Source organism: Emys orbicularis, chromosome 1, assembly GCF_028017835.1.
Source record: "Emys orbicularis isolate rEmyOrb1 chromosome 1, rEmyOrb1.hap1, whole genome shotgun sequence".
In the NCBI taxonomy this organism is placed as follows: domain Eukaryota; kingdom Metazoa; phylum Chordata; order Testudines; family Emydidae; genus Emys; species Emys orbicularis.
Window position 1 is genome coordinate 248,338,693 of NC_088683.1, and position 19,880 is coordinate 248,358,572.

The window sequence follows — 19,880 nt, forward strand, 5'->3', positions numbered from 1 at the left end:
AACGTTAGCTCAGGAAAAATAGCAAGAGATTTTGCATGCAAGGCCATATTCACACAATTACCTCTAAATTGATTTCAGCTAGGGTTACCATATTTAAAAAATAAAAAAAGAGGACACTCTGCGGGGCCCTGGCCCCGCCCCTTTCCCACCACGGGCCCCGCCTCAACTCCGCCCTTCCCCGCCCCAACTCTGCCCATTCCCCGCCCCTTCCCCAAAGTCCCCGCCCTAACTCCCCCTCCTCCCTCCCAGCCACGCGAAAAGGGCTGCCCAAGCGCTACCGGCTTCACGGTTTGCCAGGCAGCCCCCAGACCCTACGCCCCTGGCCGGCGCTTCCCCAGCGCAGCTGGAGCCCGGGAGAGGAAGCGCCCAGCCGGGGGCGCAGGGTCTGGAGGCTGCCCGGCAAACCGTGAAGCCGGTAGCGCTCCGGCTTCGGGCAGCCCTCATGCCTCCGGACCCTGCACTGCCGGAGCAGAGCAGCTGGAGCCCAGGAGGGGAAGTGCCCGGCCGGCGGCTCGGGGTCCGTTGGCATGGGGGCTGCCCGAAGCCGGAGCGCTCGGGCAGCTCGGCTCTTAAACAGAGCCGAAGAGTCAGGGGAGGAGCAGAGCAGCTGGAGCCCGGGAGGGGAAGTGCCCAGCCGGTATTTTCCCGGACATGTTCAGCTTTTTGGCAATTCCCCCCGGACGGGGGTTTGATTACCAAAAAGCCGGACATGTCCGGGAAAAACCGGACGTATGGTAACCCTATTTCAGCCAGTCTCTATAAAATAGGATCTAAATTGGAGAACCTTTTCAAAATGAAAGTAGAGGATTTATTTTGTGGACAGTGTGAAGGACTACTTTCTGCCCACTTCCTATCAAACTACATTGCTATGTTCCTCCTTCTGTGCTTAATCTTGCTCCTCAGTTTAATTAAAAAAGCACTATGAGCTTTTCACAAATCTAACAGCTTCTGTTGATCTGGTAGACTCCTCATTTTCTATATATACATACAAACCTTTTATTCTTAATATCTGTTTATGCTATTCACTATATTTGTATTTTATGTTTGAAATAAAGAGAATTTTTTTCAGGCAATCATTCTTTTCCCTATCCCTGCATTTGGAAAAATAAATACGGTCTCTGCTCCAGATCAAGGATATGAACTCAGAATTTAAATGGAAACTGTATCACGAACAGTGGAACTGGAGTCAGAGGGCCCAAGTTCCCTGGAGGGACTGTTATTGAGGGGACAGAACAGCAGGAAAACAGGGAAAGGGGGAGGTGGGGTAGAAACAACTCAGCCGCACAGACAGACCAGTGCACAGTGTGCATGGGGCGGTTTAATAAACTTCCACTTGTTCAACTTAACCTGCATTCAGCTTCACTCTTTGCTAATGGAACACAGTGGTAATGTCTGAGCTGTGAGTTCGCTGCAGTGCAGCAGCTGGCAGTGTGAGCCATGGAACTCTGTGTGAAAACCCCTGGAGCCCTGGATTTTGCAGACACAAACCTAGCCCAGCAATGGATCCAGTGGAAGGAGGAGTTCAAGCTGTTCACAGACCTGAAACTCTGGAGCAACACAGGATTCTCAATAGAGACCAATCTGAAAGGGAAGAGATAGACCCCTGTGTTACTGCCTTAAACACACTGGCTGCTGCATGCAATTTTGGGACTTGACAGACCCCCTGATTCAGGACTGGACAGTCTGTGGTACTTGGGATCACTACCTGTGGGAGCGGCTGCTCCAGGAAAATGATCTCACATTAGACAGATGTTTAGATGTGGGGTGGAGAGTGGAAACCTCAAGAGAAAGGATGTAAGCTCGAGAAGGCATAACACCCCAGGAGGATATGCAGTGAGACAACAGCAAAGAAGAGCAGGTGGCCAGGGATCCATACCCCATAGTGAGATGCATTTGTGACAGATAGCAATTTCCTGGACAAACCTTATCAACTAAATTAAGCCTCATTAATCTAATGAGATTTGAAGTATTTTAGCAGTCCATTGTATTACAAGTGTTTATGTACCACTGTGGGACTGTATGGAACTTCTTTAGGAGGAAAAGTGGAGTAATGCAATTCTGGGAAGTACTGCAAACTTCAAAGACTATGTTGAACAATGTAGCAGACAGGACTGATTTTTAGGGACAATATATGGGAAGTGGGATTCCTGGGCAGAGGGCGATTGCAAACCCCCATCTACAAATTCAGCCTTTGACACTTTGCCCTGAGGGGGGACCTTTTGTTACATCACCTGTTACATGAGGACAGTGCAAAGACCCAAATTGGGTTCTCAAGGGACCAACAGACAAAGAAAGGACTTTTGAATTAACAGTCTGAGTTTAAGATAGCTCATAGCCTTCCTTTGATCCAGCAAATGGACAGGACCTCTGGTCCACAGAAGACCCCCATCGTCAGGGACAGTTTGGAAGGACTTTCGCCTTCTGAGGCCCCATAAAACTGTGTTCTTGTCTAAGCAAAAGGAGTGATGAACTTGGAACCACAGGAAAACCCCTGGGTGGGGTTTTTGAAGAACTGCTCCTACTAGACACCATGTTAGTATTGGGTTGATTTCTAGTAAGCTTATTAGCATGTATGTAGGTTCTTTTATTGTTTTTATATGTTTTCTCTGTAATGCTTTCACCCAAGAATCAACTGTGTTTGGTTAAAAAGAACTGTGTGGTAACTTATAACTGTGGGCAATTACACTGTTACTGGTCTCTGAAGAGAAGGCAAAAAGAAGCCCTCTTAGACAGCCTGTCTTTTGTTGGGAATAGCACTGTGAATGCAGGAAATTGGTCAGCCTGGAACTACCCCGGTCAGGAGGGAGAGAGGCAATGACCAGGGGAACCGGAAGCCTAGAGTGGGTGCTCTTGCTGGACAACTGAGGGGAAATACAGGTGCAGTTACCTGGAACTATGACAGCATTTACTATGGAAGACAGCATGAACAGGTAATGGAGAAGTGCCCCCACATTACGATAGCATTGCCAGGAATGTGTCAAGTTGAACCACTTTAGCAGTGAGTGCAGAGGAAGATCTCAGAAAGGCTCAGTCAGATGTGTACAAGGGGGGATTGGCACATCAGACGGCGGTGATGACCTCATGACTCTCTCCTTGAGTCTGAGAACTTATCAGGTTCAGACTGTCAGGACAGGAAAGCAACAAGAGACAATACTAACCTCCGTGCATGCAACAATGTTAATAGAGAAACATTCTGTGTGATTTCAGTTGGATAGTGGGGCCTCCTACAGTTGTGATTCCTCAGGATGAATTGGACTCAAACACCCATTACAAAGACACAATCTAATAATGTACAATGGAGAGCATAATGCCGCCTGTGGGAAAATTGAATTTCATAGTCACTAACCCAAAAAATAACAGACGGTACCTGCTGAAGTTTGTGGTGGCAGATGGTAAGCACCACAAACCCCTCTTTGAGGACTATAGCCATACTTACAATCCATGGATCTGATCAGGGTGTAGCGTCAGAATTTTATAGCTGCTGTGCGAGAAGCAAAAAGAGGAGTTCCATGGACAACACGGACAATTTTAAAAGCGGATGAGGATGTTTTCAAAGGCGGCGGTTGCCTTGAAGCAGTGGTTCCCAAACTGGGGTTTCACGAAATGTCACAGGGGGTTCTCACCGAAAAATTCCCTAATGGCGGACAGAGCTGTCCCTAGAGACCTCGGGCAGCATGGGGCCAGCAGCCCGGAGCCCCTGGACTTCCAAGAGCTAAGCAGATCAAAGCAAGCGTATCTATCACACTGAGGAGATTTAAACTTCAAGACTCCTTATAAGAAATGGAAAGGGAGGTGGCTATTTTTTGCTGTTTTTAAAATTAAATAGGCAGCTAGTATTGTTTTTAAAATTATTATGAAGAACAAGTTTAAGCTTTATTGTAACATGCGTTGTTTGCCTGGACTGTTCAAGACCTGAATGCTTGTGTAGGAGGAACTCTTTGAGTTGGCTTCTTAAATACCTTCATGCTGTTTCACATCTGATACTCCTTGATGAAACATAGGAGCCTTGTCTTATAACAGACTTATTCAAAGTGATACAAGCTACGAAAGTGAGATCTTGGAGGAGTGTTGCCGTTTTCATAATGTAATAAAAATACTGTAATGATAAATAATTAATAATAAATAGTGTGCAATAAGCATGTCATAAAAACAAATTTTATATTTCCAAGATCATGCTTTTATAATTTATACTCAGGTAAAGGAGAAACTCCCTGGAAATATTCATTTTTAGCAGGGGGTTCACGAGACAACATTTTAGTGAAAGGGGTTCACAGGTTGTTAAAGTTTGGGAACCACTGCCTTGAAGGAAAGCCGTGACTGGAAGTAGACCCCACAATGGAACCTGTCCACTTAGCACTATGGAAAATTCCAGTGACGCTATGTAACCCAGCAAGGACCTCAAAAGTCTGCAGAGCAGGGGTATCATAGCATCTGTAGAGGCCAGTACAGCCTGGGTAAACAGCATGGTAGTGGTAAAGAAGCCATCAGGCAAATCACACATCTGCACAGACCCAAAGCCATTGAATCAGGCATTGAAAAGATGCCAATATCCAATGCCCACAATTCATTACATCTTTCCAGAAATTTCCAAAGCCAGAGTCTTTACAGTCTTGTGTGATGTGAGGAATATGTTTTGGCACATAAGCCTGGATAAAGAGGCCTCTGTTCTGATGTACTACCAGCCAGGAGAGCTACTGACATGCCAGCGTGATGCACTTGAGAAAGGACAGGGTGTAGCTGTTTTGCAGGAGCAGCTAATTGCGTATGCCAGCACAGCCCTGTCAGAGATTGAATGGGGATATGCCCAAAAGGAAACAGAGCTTCTGGCTGTGGTATCTGGAGTGGAGCAATTCCATCAGTACACCTATGGCCATCCAGTAATAGTCCAATCAGCCCACCAGGGCCATCTCTAGGGAGATGCGGGACCCGTGACAGAAGTGATAGATTCGTCTCTTCCGGGACCGACTGCGTCGGCCAGTCACACCAGCCCAGGGGGCCCCCCAAAGTGTGGGGCCTGGAGCGGTCACCCCGATTCGCCCTACCCAAAGGACGGCTCTGTAGCCCACAAACCCCTAGAGACAATCCATCCAATCCATCCTCTTTGTGCTCCCAATGGATTGCAGCAGAGGTTGATGAGCCTCCTGTGCTACCAAGTAGAGATCAGACTGTCCAGGACGATCACTGGTGTTAGTGGACCCCCTGAGCAGGACATATATACCCAGCATCAGTGAGTTGTGGGAAGGGGATCAGGACACTGAATCCATTAACAACACTCTCTCCTGGTTTCAGCAGTGAGGGGGATGGAAATCAACAAGGCTATGGAAAAGGACAGGCAGTCAAGAGAGCAATCCTAGCCAGGTGGCCAGAAGATAAAAGCCAAGTACCAATAGGAGCAGAACCATATTTGCAAATTAAAGATGAGCTGCGCGTGCAGGATGGAATCATATTTCGAAAATAGAGAACTATTATCCCTGCTTGTTATGTACGGATGTCATGCAAAAAATACATGCCTCACACCTGGGCACTGAGAACTGTCTTAGATTGGCTCAAGAGGGTGTTTACTGGCCAGGAATGAATACACAACTTCACTCCTTGATAGGAGGGTGTGATGCCACCAGCCGTGTGATTGCTGCCAGCAGAAAGAGACTCTGTTTCCACATGAGCTGGCCACCTGACCATGGGAAAGAGTGGGAGCAGACTTATTTATCTTCAAGGAAAGGCAGTACTTCATTACAGTGGATTACTAGTCAAATTCTTGTGGGGGTCGATGCCCTTCCTTATATAAGAAGAAAGTCAGTAATTCGCAAAATGAAGGCCCACTTTGTGAGATATGGCATTCCAGAGCCTGTATTCACCGACAACAGACTCCAATTTGCCTTGGAAGAATTCAAGGCAGGTCAGATCCCTTGTTAGCATTTTGGGCACACAGGAATACCCGTTCACAGGGTACCAAAACAGTCCAGTGCAGGCACTGATGGGACAAAGGATCAAAACCCTGCTACCAATGAGGGGACACCTGTTGCAGCCAGAAGGATGGAGACACCACTGAGTAGAGATGGCCATCAATCAGAGAAAGCAGGCACTAGAATATGACCGGTCAGCCAAAGGCCTACTGGTCCTGGAGACGGCACTCCTTTGAGGATCTAGCCATTAAAGAGATATCAGAAGGCGTGGACTAAATGAGTCATGAAGGGTGCAGGGGCACCCAGGTTACACAAGGTGACTACACAAGAGGGACAAGTGATCTGAAGGAAAAGGGGGAACTACAAAGCCAGAAGACAACACCAAGAGAGAGCCTACAGAGATCATGACAGAACAGAGAGACAGAGCACCATCTGGAGGCTAGCTCCACCAGAGCCCTGCATGGGAGCATATGAAGATTCTTTTGGTACTAGCTTCCCTCACAGAATGTTGGTGATGCTGGTGAAGTGCCTGTTACCACTTGTCACTTGCAGGTTAATGACACATCCCTTGTACAGGAGAGGGTTGGAAGATTCTGTCACTGGAGCAGCACAGCAGAAGTATTAAAGCACTCAGTCAGCTAGCTTTCCCCCCTCTCTCCTCTCGGTCACTCCAAACACAGACGCACATCGGTGTGAAGTTACATACTTGGGATGGGGTTGTTTGTTTGTTTGTTTTACAGTAAACAACGTTCTCACACACAGAAAAGTCATGGCAAAAGATAGGCCCTGTGAAAGTATTTTTTTTAAAAAGACACAAAGTTATTTTATATGCCTTAGGAATTCATGCTTAAACTTTTCAGTATGTATTGTAGTGATAATGAAAGTTTTGGGACCCTGGGATCAGAATCTAGATATCCAGGTCAAAATTTTCAAAAGTGGCCACTATTCTGGGTGCCCCATTTGAGACCTCTTGGGCCTGCTTTCAGAACTGCTGAGCACCGAAAGTCCCCGCAAAAGCAAAGAGGAACTGTAGGTAACTTAGCGCATCTGAAAATCAGGTGGCACATGTCTCAAATTGGGCACTCAGATTAAGGAATCCCAAATTAGAGACCAAAATTTAAAAATTGGTTGCAAGTTAAAGATTTCCAGTCTTCAATATCCATTGCTCAGATTGTATGGAAATCATTATAAACTCACTTGCAAAGGAACTGCAAATACATATTGAGGGCATATACGCCAAAGATATAGGGCCAGGTCCTCAGCTGGTGTAACTCGGCATACATCCACTGAAATCAATGGCGCTATGCCAATTTACAACAGCTGCGGCTCAAGCTGTATAGGCTGCTAAAGAAAATTAACCTGCACAAAGTTAGAGGTATATGTTTCCAGATTTGTGAAAGTAGGATTTTCTGTGAGAAACAGTCCTTTAGAAAACTGACTAGTCACATAAGAATCAACAACGGACAAGGGTTCTGGTATGTATTTCATGGACTTTAGTGCACATTAATAATTTAAAAGAAAGGATGCTAGCACAAGAAGGGCAAAATAATTTAGTTCCTAGGTATTTTGAAAACAGTGCATCGTCTGTTTTCCTTTACTAATAAGTTTCCACTTGTACACGAGCAAGGTAGACATAAAAAGCAGCAACATACTTTAAGCTTTTAAATACAACAGGCAATGCATGCCAGTGGCTGCAAACAACCCTTAGCTAGAAAAACTAGTAATTCTCATTCGGTAAACATGCTACTATATATAATAGCCAACTTCAGTGAGGACGTGGCAACAATAACTCTCAATCACTTAAGGATTTTTCATTAGTAAATTCGACAATAGATTAACTAGAGAAGTTTAAAGGTTGTTTTCTGCACTTCATAAAACAGAAGCAGCAAGCAATGTGGGGAGCCAGCTCATGTTTCCACCTAACTATTTTTCCTTACCACCTGATGAAACTTTAATAAGTAAAAAAGGCAGTGCAATATTTGCACAATTTAATGTTGTTCAGCTGAGTAACCAAGAAACACTTTACAACACAAGGAAATTAACCTTCAAGCCAATCAAACATGAACTTTAACTGCTTACCTGCATATGTTCTTGTTTTGCCAGATTCAATCTAATACAAAACGTTGTTGGTGTAACAAGAGAAATCCCTCACTTAGCCAAACATCTAAGCACTAACAAAAACAACACTTAAGTTTATACGAAAGGATTCTGAAGATGTCTTGATTCCATTTGACTTGGGCGACACATCATATACCTCAGGAACAACCAGACACTATGCTATGCCAATGATCTTCTCCCAAAGTACGGGTTATTAACACTGCCCTGAGCCCTGCACCAAATGATCCCTATATCTGATGCTGAACAATTCAGTCAAAAGGAGAAAGCACCACTATCCCAGAGTTGCTAGGAAACAGGGAGGGAGTTCCTGACCTGAATTCTTAGCTGAGTTTGATGTTGCCCAGGAAGCTTAGGTTCTGATGACTTCCTTGGAAATACAGGAGATAAATATGCACACAGAGATCTTCAAGGGAAAAATGTTATCATGGAACTTTTAAAAGATAGCAGCAAAGACAAACATCTGGTGCAAACAACAATAAAATCACTCTGTAACAGTAAGGAACCACTCATTAAAGCATTAAGCTCATTTGCAAAAATCTATGGTGAATTTGCTATTTTCTTTGCCAAAAAAAGTTGGGGAAATTTTAACCCTATAATCAGATTTTTCCGCTTCACTAATCTAAATGGTGGCCAAATTACTTTGTTATAGAAAATGCAAAAGCCCACACACCCCTCCATGTGAATGCAACATTAACGCAATGTTGCGCTAGTGAAGTTAAACACAAAAATCAGGAAATACAAAAGTAAAGGTTCCGATTGCTAAATAAATTGGCCCAAATAGCCCTCATTGTAAAATATGTTAAAAGGCATTCTAAAACTCTAAACGCTGTACTCTGGAATATGGCATACGTGCAATGCAGGCAAATTAATGTTGCCACAAGAACATTTACTTTTGCATTTCATGCATTTAAATATTAAAAGCCATTATCTCACCACTGTATTATTATACTTTGCATTTCATTTTCTCTGTGTGTGTGTGTGTGTGTGTGTGTGTGTGTGTGTGTGTGTGTGTGTGTGTGTGTGTGTGTGTGTGTGTGTGTTGAAAACAAATAAAAGGGGCAGGGGAGAGATGAGAGGAAGATGAAGAAAAGAGGAAAAGAACCCCACAGTTACCTTTTTCCTAGATGTACCAGCATGTTTCTTGTAAAGGCTACTAAAGGACTTCTATGAAGCACATATGCCTTGAAGTTCACAATTGCGCCCCAATCCTGAACCAGCCACCTAGCTGTGTACTGCACAAATATATAAAAAGGAAGAAGGTATCTTCCCAGTGAAGGATACTCCCACCCAATGGCTAGAGTAGCCTCATGGGCCCTCACACAGTAAAATCCACAGTGAGGAGGATGGCCCTCACACAGCAATTTCTTCAGCCCTATCCAGACCTTTTCCCACCCCCCCTACATATTACCATACCCAGCTATTTCCCTCATTTCACAGGAGATCTGCACTAGTTCCATAGACTAGGACCAAGCTTCTGCACCTGTGAAGGAGAATACTTGATTTGCTCCTTCATGCATGTGGACTTTAAGGAGTATGCCTTGGAGGAATGGTCTGGTATTTTTAAGAACCACACGGAGGCCTCTGTCAAGGAAGCCCAGGAACAGACTGGGGACTCCATCCCTGGTCTGGGCTTGGAAGCAATCCCTTTCTCTACCAGAGCAAGAAAGCCATTTCCTAGCTGGGTAAGAGAGAGGCAAGTGTGGGAACCCATTCCCCAGCTAGGGCAGCAGAGCCAAATGTCTCTCTAGATGCATAAGCATATTCTGTGGCATAGAAGATTCATAACTAGATGTGTGAGCTAATAATCACACAGTTAAAAAACTCTGATGAAGGGTATGAGAGGGCTAGCAGGGTGGGGGGCAGAGATGTGCAGATTATGTCTGAAAAACTCCAGCTATGCTCTCAACTTGTTTGTTTTTTTTAATGTGTTCATCTTATTTTGCATGCATTTGTATCTGGAAGTGCAAGTGAAAAGTTTGTGTGGTTCTCAAACACTGGTAACTTTGTTAATTTAAAACAATTTTCCTTTTCAAAATTAGCAAAGCATATGCTCCCCACTTACATGCTAAAGATCCAGTTTCAAACTTTAGCCTTTAAGATATTTGACTTTGGGGAGGGGAGGGAGTAAAGTATAGTTTACAATGAAAAAAGGATAGGAATAGCCCAAAAGCAGAGGCCCCCTGAATGTCCCCAATGATGCTACACTAGCGCTATGACACCACCAGCAGATGGTCACAGTCTTGCTCATAAGTGTTTCTGTGTTTCACTAACAAAGTACCTACAAGCTGGTCAAAGCAACAAAATTGAATAAATGATCATTAGCCTAAGGAAAAAAATGAATATTTGTTCCTGCCTTATTGTGGAAATTTGAAAAATTGCTTGTGCACACTGTAAAAGAACAACTGAAATTATTATTATTTTACAATGTATATTGTTTTAGAAATGCAAACATTTACAAAAAAATCATTACTCAGCTGAATAGTTATTTAAATGTAAGTTACAGCTAGTAAAATGGTATATGCCGGGGTGGCCAAACTTACTACCCTCCAAGCCACATACAACAATCTTCAGAAGTTCAAGAGCCGGGGTCAGCCACACTGGCTGCTGCAGATGCAGAATTCCATGGAGGTTGCAGAAAGTCACAGAATCCGTGACTTCTGTGACCTCCGTGACAAATTCACAGCCTTAACAATAACTAATCTTTATTTGTGTCCTACAAATTGAGATAGCAGGCTCCACCAAGACATACAAAGGCAGTTTAATCATTTGCTTACTGGAATTTAAGGCCCCAAATTTCACCACTGCTTCCTAGGAAAACTACATATAATGTAACATTGCAGCACCAATCATAGGGATACACATTACTGGTTCTCAAAGTGTTGCCTCAAAGCCTCCATGATTCAAATTGCCCCCCCTCTGATAGCCCTGATATCTGGCTGCTCAAAATCAGCAGTCAGGTGGTCAGCACTCCACCTCTGAACAAACCTTTCACTCTTAGCTTCACAAATATTATGCAACGTACAACATGTGGCTATGACCATGGGAATATTATCCTCACTGAGGTCTAACCTGCCATAAAGGCATCACCAGCGCGCCTTTAATCTGCCAAAGGCACATTTCACAGTCATCCTGCACCTACTCAGCCTGTTGTGGAACTGCTCCTTACTGCTATCCACGTTTCCCGTGTACGGTTTCATGAGCCATGGCTGTAAGGGGTACACTGGGTCTCCCAGGATCACTATGGGCATTTCAACATCCCCCACTGTAATCTTCTGGTCCAGAAAGAAAGTCTCCACTTGCAGCTTTCTGTACAGACTGGTGTTCCTGAAGATACGTGCATCATGCACCTTCCTGGACCACCCCTCATTGATGTCAGTGAAATGCCCATGGTGATCCACAAGCGCCTGCAACACCATGGAGAAGTACCGTTTCCATTTGATGTACTCCATCGCAAGGTGGTCTGGTGCCAAAATTGGAATATGCATACCATCTATCACCGATTCACAGTTAGGGAAACCAATTTCTGCAAAGCTATTCATGATTTCACGCATGTTTCCCAGAGTCATGGTCCTTCGTAGCAGGATGTGATTAATTGCCCTGCACACTTGTGTTAATGCAGCCCCAACGGTTGACTTCCCGAATCCAAACTGATTCGCGACCAAACGGCAGCAGTCTGGAGTCACCAACTTCCACACTGCAATTGCCATGTGCTTCTCTACCAATAGGGCAGCTCTGACTCTGGTGTCTTTGAGCTGCAATGCTGGGGTGAGCACTGCACACAGTTCCAGGAAAGTGACTTTCCGCATCTGAAAGTTCTGTAGCCACTGCTTATCATCCCAGACCTGCATAACAATACAATCCCACCAATCAGTGCTTGTTTCCCAAGCCCTAAAGCGATGATCCATCATGTGCAGCTGTTCCATGAATGCCGAAGGAAATCTAAAGTTGCTCCTATCCATATCACACAGCATGTCAGGCAACTGGGAGTCTTCTTCAGTTAGGAACTTCATGATTCACTGCACTGCCATCTGCGATGTGCTAATGACAGTTATCAGAGCATAGGAGATCAATGCGGGATCCATTCCTTCACAGAGATGCCGGGGTGCACAGCAAACAAGGGCAGTTGAAAAATGCTGTGAAAGAAAGCTGAAAGCCCATGGAATGCTGGGATGGAAAACAATGCATCATGGGACATTGAGCCCAGTTCTAAGATTTGCCGCAATCCGCTCCGCCTTCCCATAAGACCTAGTGGCAGAAGGTGTTGAGCTGGACCCACAGTGCACTGCTCACACTGTCGATGATAGTGCCCCAAGTGTGGACGCACTCTGCCGACAGAGGGAGTATAGTGCGAACATGCAATACTGACTTTTATTATAGCGCTTTGTCGACATAACTTTTGTTGAAAAAACCCTGTAGTGTAGACCAGGCTTAAAATGTAATCTAAATTCCACAAAGACCCAAAAGGAATTTAACATTTTTTTCTACAGAAAAAAAAATTGATTTATGGAATAAAAACTGATAATTGTCAGCAAAGCAATGAAAACAACTGAGTAATAAGTGATTTATATAGAAATTAGCAAAAGGATTTGGAGGGAGAAACTCACCTGATGTCATAATTTGTTATTTTCCATCCATCAGAATATTTTCTATGTTCACGACTTGAGTTAAAGAGAGGGAGGGGGTAGAGACAAGGTGGAATGGGGAAAACCATTGCTCTTATTAAAAATAATGTGTCAGATCAGACTCTGGTGTAAATTGGCATAGCTCCATTGACTCTAATTTACACCAGCTGCGAGTCTTGCCAAATGTACTGAATAATTATGAGAGGAGAAGAAGAGGAAATTACTCACCTTGTGCAGTAACGATGGTTCTTTGAGTTGTGTCTCTATGGGTGCTCCATTGTAGGTGCCCAGGCACCTCTAATCGGAGATTTTAGGTAGCAGATTTTTAGGCCCACACATGCTCCCTCCCTCACACACTCTTAGTGGTCTGCCTCTAGGTTAACGAACACTGCACGGGTGAACCACCCTGAGTTCCTTCTCACCGCACAACCCCTTGGTGAGAACTCTGAAGTAGAGGGAGGGTGGGTTGTGGAGCACCCATAGGGACACATCTTGAAGAACCATCATTACTGCACAAGGTGAGTAACTTCTTCTTCAAGTAGTGTCCCCATGCGTGCTTTACTATAGGTGACTCCAGTATGCCCCATGGAGGGCTTCAGAGTAGAGTCTGCTACTGACATTAGTATTGTGGAGCCGAAGATGGCATCAGAGGGAGAGTCCCGAGTAATTGTACAGTGATCCGTGAAAGTATGGGCAGAGACCCAGGTTGCCACCCTACAGATTTCTGAGTAGAGGACATCTTTAACAAACGCGACTGAAGCGGAAACAGATCTTGTGGAGTGGGTGAGGATCCCTAATGGAGACAATAGATTACGTGCACAGTAATAGTGATTAATATAATTGGAGAATCTTTGAGCTGATATTGCAGTGCCCTTGGATCTTTCTGCAAATGAATTGAAGAATTTGGGGGGCTTCCAAAAACCTTAGTCCTGTCCAAATAAAATGCCAGGCCTCTCCTAAAATCCAGCACATGTTGACGTGTTGACTCCCTGTTGTCATGATGTGGTTTTGGAAAAAATTATGGGGAGGTGAATTAGCTGGTTCATATGAAAGATGGAGGCTACACTGGGGAGGAACTTGGGGTGTGGCCTCGAGATGATTTTGTCTTTAAAGAAGACTGTGAATGGCGGGTATGCCATCAACGCCGCTATTTCACCTAATGGCCACTAGAAATGTCATCTTCATGGACAGATGTAACAGAGAGCAAATGGCCAAAGGCTCGAAGGGTGGTCAAGTCAAGTGGCAATTTATGTAAAACATACAGGTTATATTATGCGTCACAACTTTTGTGTGAATATCCCTGATAAATGGGAGAAAGCATGCACAGGTGTTTCGGATGGCTCTTAATTTTAAAAGATTGATATGGAGAATTGCTTCTGTGGGAGACCACTTGCCCTGGACTTTGCGATTACTAAGGTGGGCTCCCCAGCCTATTAGAGAGGCATCTGTTAGAATCAGTGTGGGTGGGGGTTGTGCGAATGGAATGCCTGCATGGACGTTGGATGGTTCTTTCCACAAGTCCAGGGAGGGTTTAACTCTGGAGGGCATTGATAGCGGCTTGTTTAACCCGTCCTTGTTTGGAGAATAGAAAGATCTGAGCCACATTGACAAACATCTCATGAACAACTGGGCATGTGGAGTCACAATCATGCATGCTGCCATGTGCCCGAGAAGCTGGAGGCAATTCCCGGCCAGTATTTGTGGGCTGGCCTGGGCTGTCTCTATGAGACTCGTTAGGGTGTTGGTTCAGTGCAACAGGAGGAATGCCCTTACTTGCACTGTGTTGAGTTCGGCCCCAATGAACTCCAGACATTGTACTGGGGTCAAGGTCGATTTCTGGGTGTTGAGCTGTGCACAGTCGTCTGGGTGGCCGGCAGGGCGTCTTGGAAAGAATAAGCCTTCAGACGGCAGTTGTCCAGGGATGGGTAGATGACAATACCTAATGTGTGTAGGTGCGCTGCTACGACGGAGAGGACCTTGAAAAATACCCTGGGTGCAGACGAGAGGCCGAATGGGAGCACACGCTACTGATAATGGTCCTGCCCAAAGGTAAATCAGAGGAATCTCCTGTGATATGGTTGGATTGAAATATGGATGTAGACATCTTGTAGGTCGAGGACCAAAAACCAAACTCCTTGCTCCAGAGATGGAATAATGGCTGCTAGTGTGATCATCTTGAACTTTTGTGCCTTCATGTATCTGTTTAATGTCCTTACCCATCTAGTATGGGACTCCAACCTCCCTTTGTCTTGGGGAATCAGGAAACGCACACCACTGCATGGAAGGGACTCCTGTCCGGGAGCGTGTGAGCCTCTTGCACACACTAACGTGAACAGGGACAGCTGCCAGTGAGCCTGGTGCCCGCCCCAATGGGCAGGCCTGGGGGCGGCACAGCCACACTGGCTCCTGCGAGCAGTGGTCCAACATGCTGCTGCTTTTGCTGCTGCATCTGTAGATATAAATTTTGTATCCATGCAGGGCTCTAATTACTGCCTCATCTGGCGAGGAGAAAGAGGTGTTCACTGGTGGGGCAGTTTCCACCTCCAGTCTGGCCTCCTGCTCCCCGAAAGTTTCTTGCTCGTGTTCCGGGACTCTGGACACGGAAGCCATAGGGGAATGTCTAGTGGAGTGGACTCTCTATGGGAGACACTCAATGCCCAAGAAATGTGGGGCCTGTAGACTGCCCATGGATCCCAGGACAACCACTACTGGGGGTGGTGGTGGGGAGAGTATGGGTGGTAGTACCCACAGGTACCTGGAAGATTGAGGGTCGGAGTGTGGGTGCAATTGGGGAGGTCCCTGATGTTGTAATGGTGGGTTATAGTGTGAGACCAGTGAGACATTGTCGTCCTGGTCACTATCAGACTCCCCGCTGGAGAAGGGTGGGTCTGATGGGCGTGCGGGAGCCAAATGGCTCATTGCTGCTGGTGATTCTGGGGACTAAGAGCTAAAGGGCTTGCAGTCTGTTTTCTGGAGGTTTCGTGGGGGGAGTCAGTTAACTTTCTCCGCAAATTCTACCTCTATGGATGTTGACGGCTCTGCGGAAGATCTTTGTCCTGTAGAGGCTTCAGGGCCAGATGCTGGCCTAAGAGCACCCTTCATGAGGAGAAGTTTTAACTTTAGCTCCCGATTCTTTTGGGATCTAGCCTTTAATGTTGGCAGAAGGTGCACTTCGGTGGAAGGTGCACCTCTCTAACACACCGGACACAACAAGAGTGTCCAACTGTCACTAGAATTGCCTCCCTGCAGGACAGGCACCTCTTGAATCTGGAGGAACCTGGTATACCTCTAACAGGGGCGATCCCACAGCAAAAGGCAAGGGGGGAAATAGTCAAAAGAAAAAAGGTGTTTTTTTTAAATAAAAAAAAAACAGAAGCTCTAACGGTACTACAAAAGAAAAGGAAACTAAGAATCACGTTGAACTATATATAGGCTACCAAGAAAAAGAAAGTTAAGTAGTCAACGGGACTGCTACACGTTCTGTTCGAGGCCAAGGGCAGTTGAGAAGGAACTGATGGGGGTCCGCCTGCGCAGTGCAAGATCGCCTCGAGGCAGACACTGCTACCTAAAGTCTCTGATTGGAGGGGGAGGGGTGCAGATACACCCAGAGCGGAGCATCCATAGGGACACAACTCGAAGAAGGAAGGAAGGCAGGCCAGTTAAACAGTTCTCTCATATGAACTCTGCCTATATTCCTGTAACAATCATTAAAACAATATTAGGCAGGTTGGATTGAGGTCTGAGTCCTTTCCAGAAGAAAATATTTATGAAGAATAAAACTTGTAGATAAGTAAAGCAAGGATTAAAGACATATGAAACATATACATTTTCAAAAAACGTGCATACTTCACTAAAAGAAATGCTTCATAAAACTAGATCCTTTAAAATAGCCTGCTTTTATTCTCCAAGGTCAAAATCTGCCATCCAAATATCTATCAAAAGGGATAGCTTTACAGTAAATTGAGATATTACATAATCCAGTCACATCCCAGCATACATCACTAATACAGTACTGAGAAATCTCCTGGTTGTTCAAATCCAGAATGAGCCGTGTGGAGCATTGATTCACACTGATGAATTGTAACCAAGCAACACTGACGTTTTCACTCTAGTCTGTTGTTAATCTGACTTGGAAAGAATAGCTACTCTTGGTTGTCAGAAGAATAGCACTGAAAACCTGCCAAACTCTGAGTACCCTAATTAAAGAATTCCACCATTCTAACACTAGATATGGAAAATCTTTAACCAAAATTTAATAGAAATAGACTGTTGCTTCTCTCTCAATAAAAAGATAATGACATGCTTGACAGCAGCAAATAAATTCCTGTTGGTCTGTGAGTGTCTCATAAATAATCTTTACAGCTAGAGTACTTCAAATTTACTTAACACAAGAAGAGCAGGATGATGAATTATTCATCTGAGCAATGGGTCAGAAATACTGTCTTTTTGTTAGCTCAGTTATTAAATGTGAGGGGAAAATAAAGACGACTAGACTTTCTCATAGTTTGTTGACAACAATAACTAACCAGTAACACAACAGATGTGACTCTGAAATGAACTAGGTATTTGCAAAATACTAAAAGTAAGAGCTTGGTTTTGATTAATTCTAAATCTTGGTATAATTATTCATGTGAATGTCTGAATTTAGTTAGTGTGATGAAAAAATCCATGTTAGTCACGCTTTCTCTTATGACATGTTTATGAACCTTACTGGCAACAAAGCAGGGACCAAATGTACATTTTTGCTCTTTTTGGCACTGGATTTTTATAGAGGTCAGAACTGTTGTCCTTCTGCTTTATACTGCTTAAGGCTACATGTACAGATAACAGGAAACAAAGTTCACATTGTAAAATGTTCACCAGTTGGCCATTATAGAATAACTTGTGAAGAAGATATGCTCCAACAATAAAACTGTTTATTCAGGTTCTCCAGTACTATTCATGGTATGTCTTCATCATGTAAAAGAAATATAGCAGAGAAATATAATGGTCATGCCAGAGATAAAAGTTAAAGAAAAACCTGACTCTTGTTTTGACAACTTAAAAGACATACTAGCAGTTGGTTGTATTTCTTGTCTGTTGTAAACGTGAAATGACAGAAATGCTAACCGTCTCCCCTAGATCTCTGTGCTTCAAAATCAAACTGCTTGAAACTGAAATAAAACGGCCTGAAATCAAGCTTCCAACAAGAATAGGAAGTGTTGCACTCATGTAAAACACAATTTCCTGTCTCATTGAATTCTTGTTTAAAAGTTCAAACACAAAATAATACCTTGCCCCTTTCCTGTGAATAAATATACCAGAATGAAAAGTAACAAAACTATTACAGTATTATTTTATGAGCAAAGAATGATAAGCAACTTATTCCTTTTATTTATTAAACTTTTCCCTTTTCTTCCTACATGTTTGTTATAACAGACAAATGAAATACTGAAAAATATTTCTTCAAGATAAGAGTGTAAAAATGTGTATCAGCTTTACTAATCCCTTTCATAATTTGGAAAATATACTAGGTCACATCCAAGCCTTCTTTCCTCCTCCCCCCAGTGAGAAGATGACTAATTTTTCTTCATAAATTAGATTCTTCAGATGGGGTATTACATTTGCATCCTATACATTATTCTTGTGCTAGGGTGAGCAATATTGTATATCACACTCCACATAGGATACAACCAGCGGCCTAAAAGGTCAAATTTTGTTTCTTGTTTCATATTCTCTACCAAGGCTACCTAGTGCTTTATTTGTGATTTCTTAATGCTGCTGATGGTTTCAACCTCCATAAAACTTCTTAAGGGTCAATTCTGCCTCATATGAGGTGATGAGCTCCCAGTGACTTCAATGTGGTTGTAGTGGGTACCTGGGGGCAAAATTTGGCCTTACGCTCTTTTATATGCCAGATGGTTTAATTTAGCAGATATTCCCTAGATTGGTTCCTTGCCCTCAGACTGATTCTTTTACATTACATTTGCCATCTGCTGGTCCAATCACTTAAATGATCCACATACTTTTGAATCTAGCTGTATTGATTCATTCTTGTCATCGTTTCTGCCTCTGAGTGGTGCGGCAGGCAGACAGCAGATATGTGCAAGGCTATGCTCCAACAATGGGAATTCTCTTCTTCTCACTCCTCTGAAGGTGGCTGTCCAGGAGAGCAGAAGGAAAGTCATGAGAGGGAATTAAAAATAAAGCCAGAGTGAAGGACAGGAATCTAGATGAAATAAACAATGTTGTCCCAGTGGCAGTGAAGAGGAAGCACAACTATTAGTGGTGTGTTTCCTTTTATGGTGGAGGATGTCATGGTATGTTGCACATCAGAGCAAGGAGCACAGAAATGCACACGTGGGTCCAAGAGAGGTAAGTGCTCTATTATTGAAAACCCAGAATTGATGCTGCAGTCAGCCATTCTTCTGAGTCTAGTGAGACCAATATGTTAACTCTTTAAGTGCCTGCCAGCACAAAGGATCTGAAACCAAGTTGTTACTGAGTGGATGCCGTGTGCACATTATCTGTCTTGTTAATTCAGATTGTAAGCTTTTAGGGCACGGATGTGTTTCTTGTGTTCATATAGTTCCTGCACAATGGGGCCCCTATCTTGGTTGAGTCTTCTAGGGGCTACTATAATACAAATAAATAATAGTAAAAATGTTGTGATATTCACTTCACTTTCAGATCTTTTCAGTGATATTGTCCCAGCTGTGCACACAGAGTTGGGACACAAACTAAAAGGTCCAACATGGCTTCAGAGAAACTGTATCCACAACAGCACTCTTGAAAATTAAACTTTATAATCCTTTCATTACAGAGGCCCTCCAGGTTACGCAAACCCGACTTACGCAAATCCGCACTTACGGAAAAAGTTCCGTAAGCTAGAAATAGGGGTTTTTTTGTTTGTTTTTTTGGGGGGCGTAATGGTTGGGTATACGTTTCCGACTTATGCAAAATTCAAGTTACGCAAGGCGTTCCGGAATGGAACGCTTGCGTAAGTTGGGGAGCGTCTGTATTGGTGTCCCCATAACAGATATGTTGAAGAGAAAAACAGTCACTTCCTGTGGTATTTCCATGCCACAAAAGAGTTACTGTTTATCCCAAGCAGCAATCACAAAATTAACCACAGACTAATGCTTCAGAAATCCTGGTTTACCTGACTGCTTCTCTGTATGGTTCAAGGAGTACATAAAATTGTCTTTTACTGTTTTTTCTTCTGTATTTTCTGGTGGCTCATAGACATCTGTCCAGT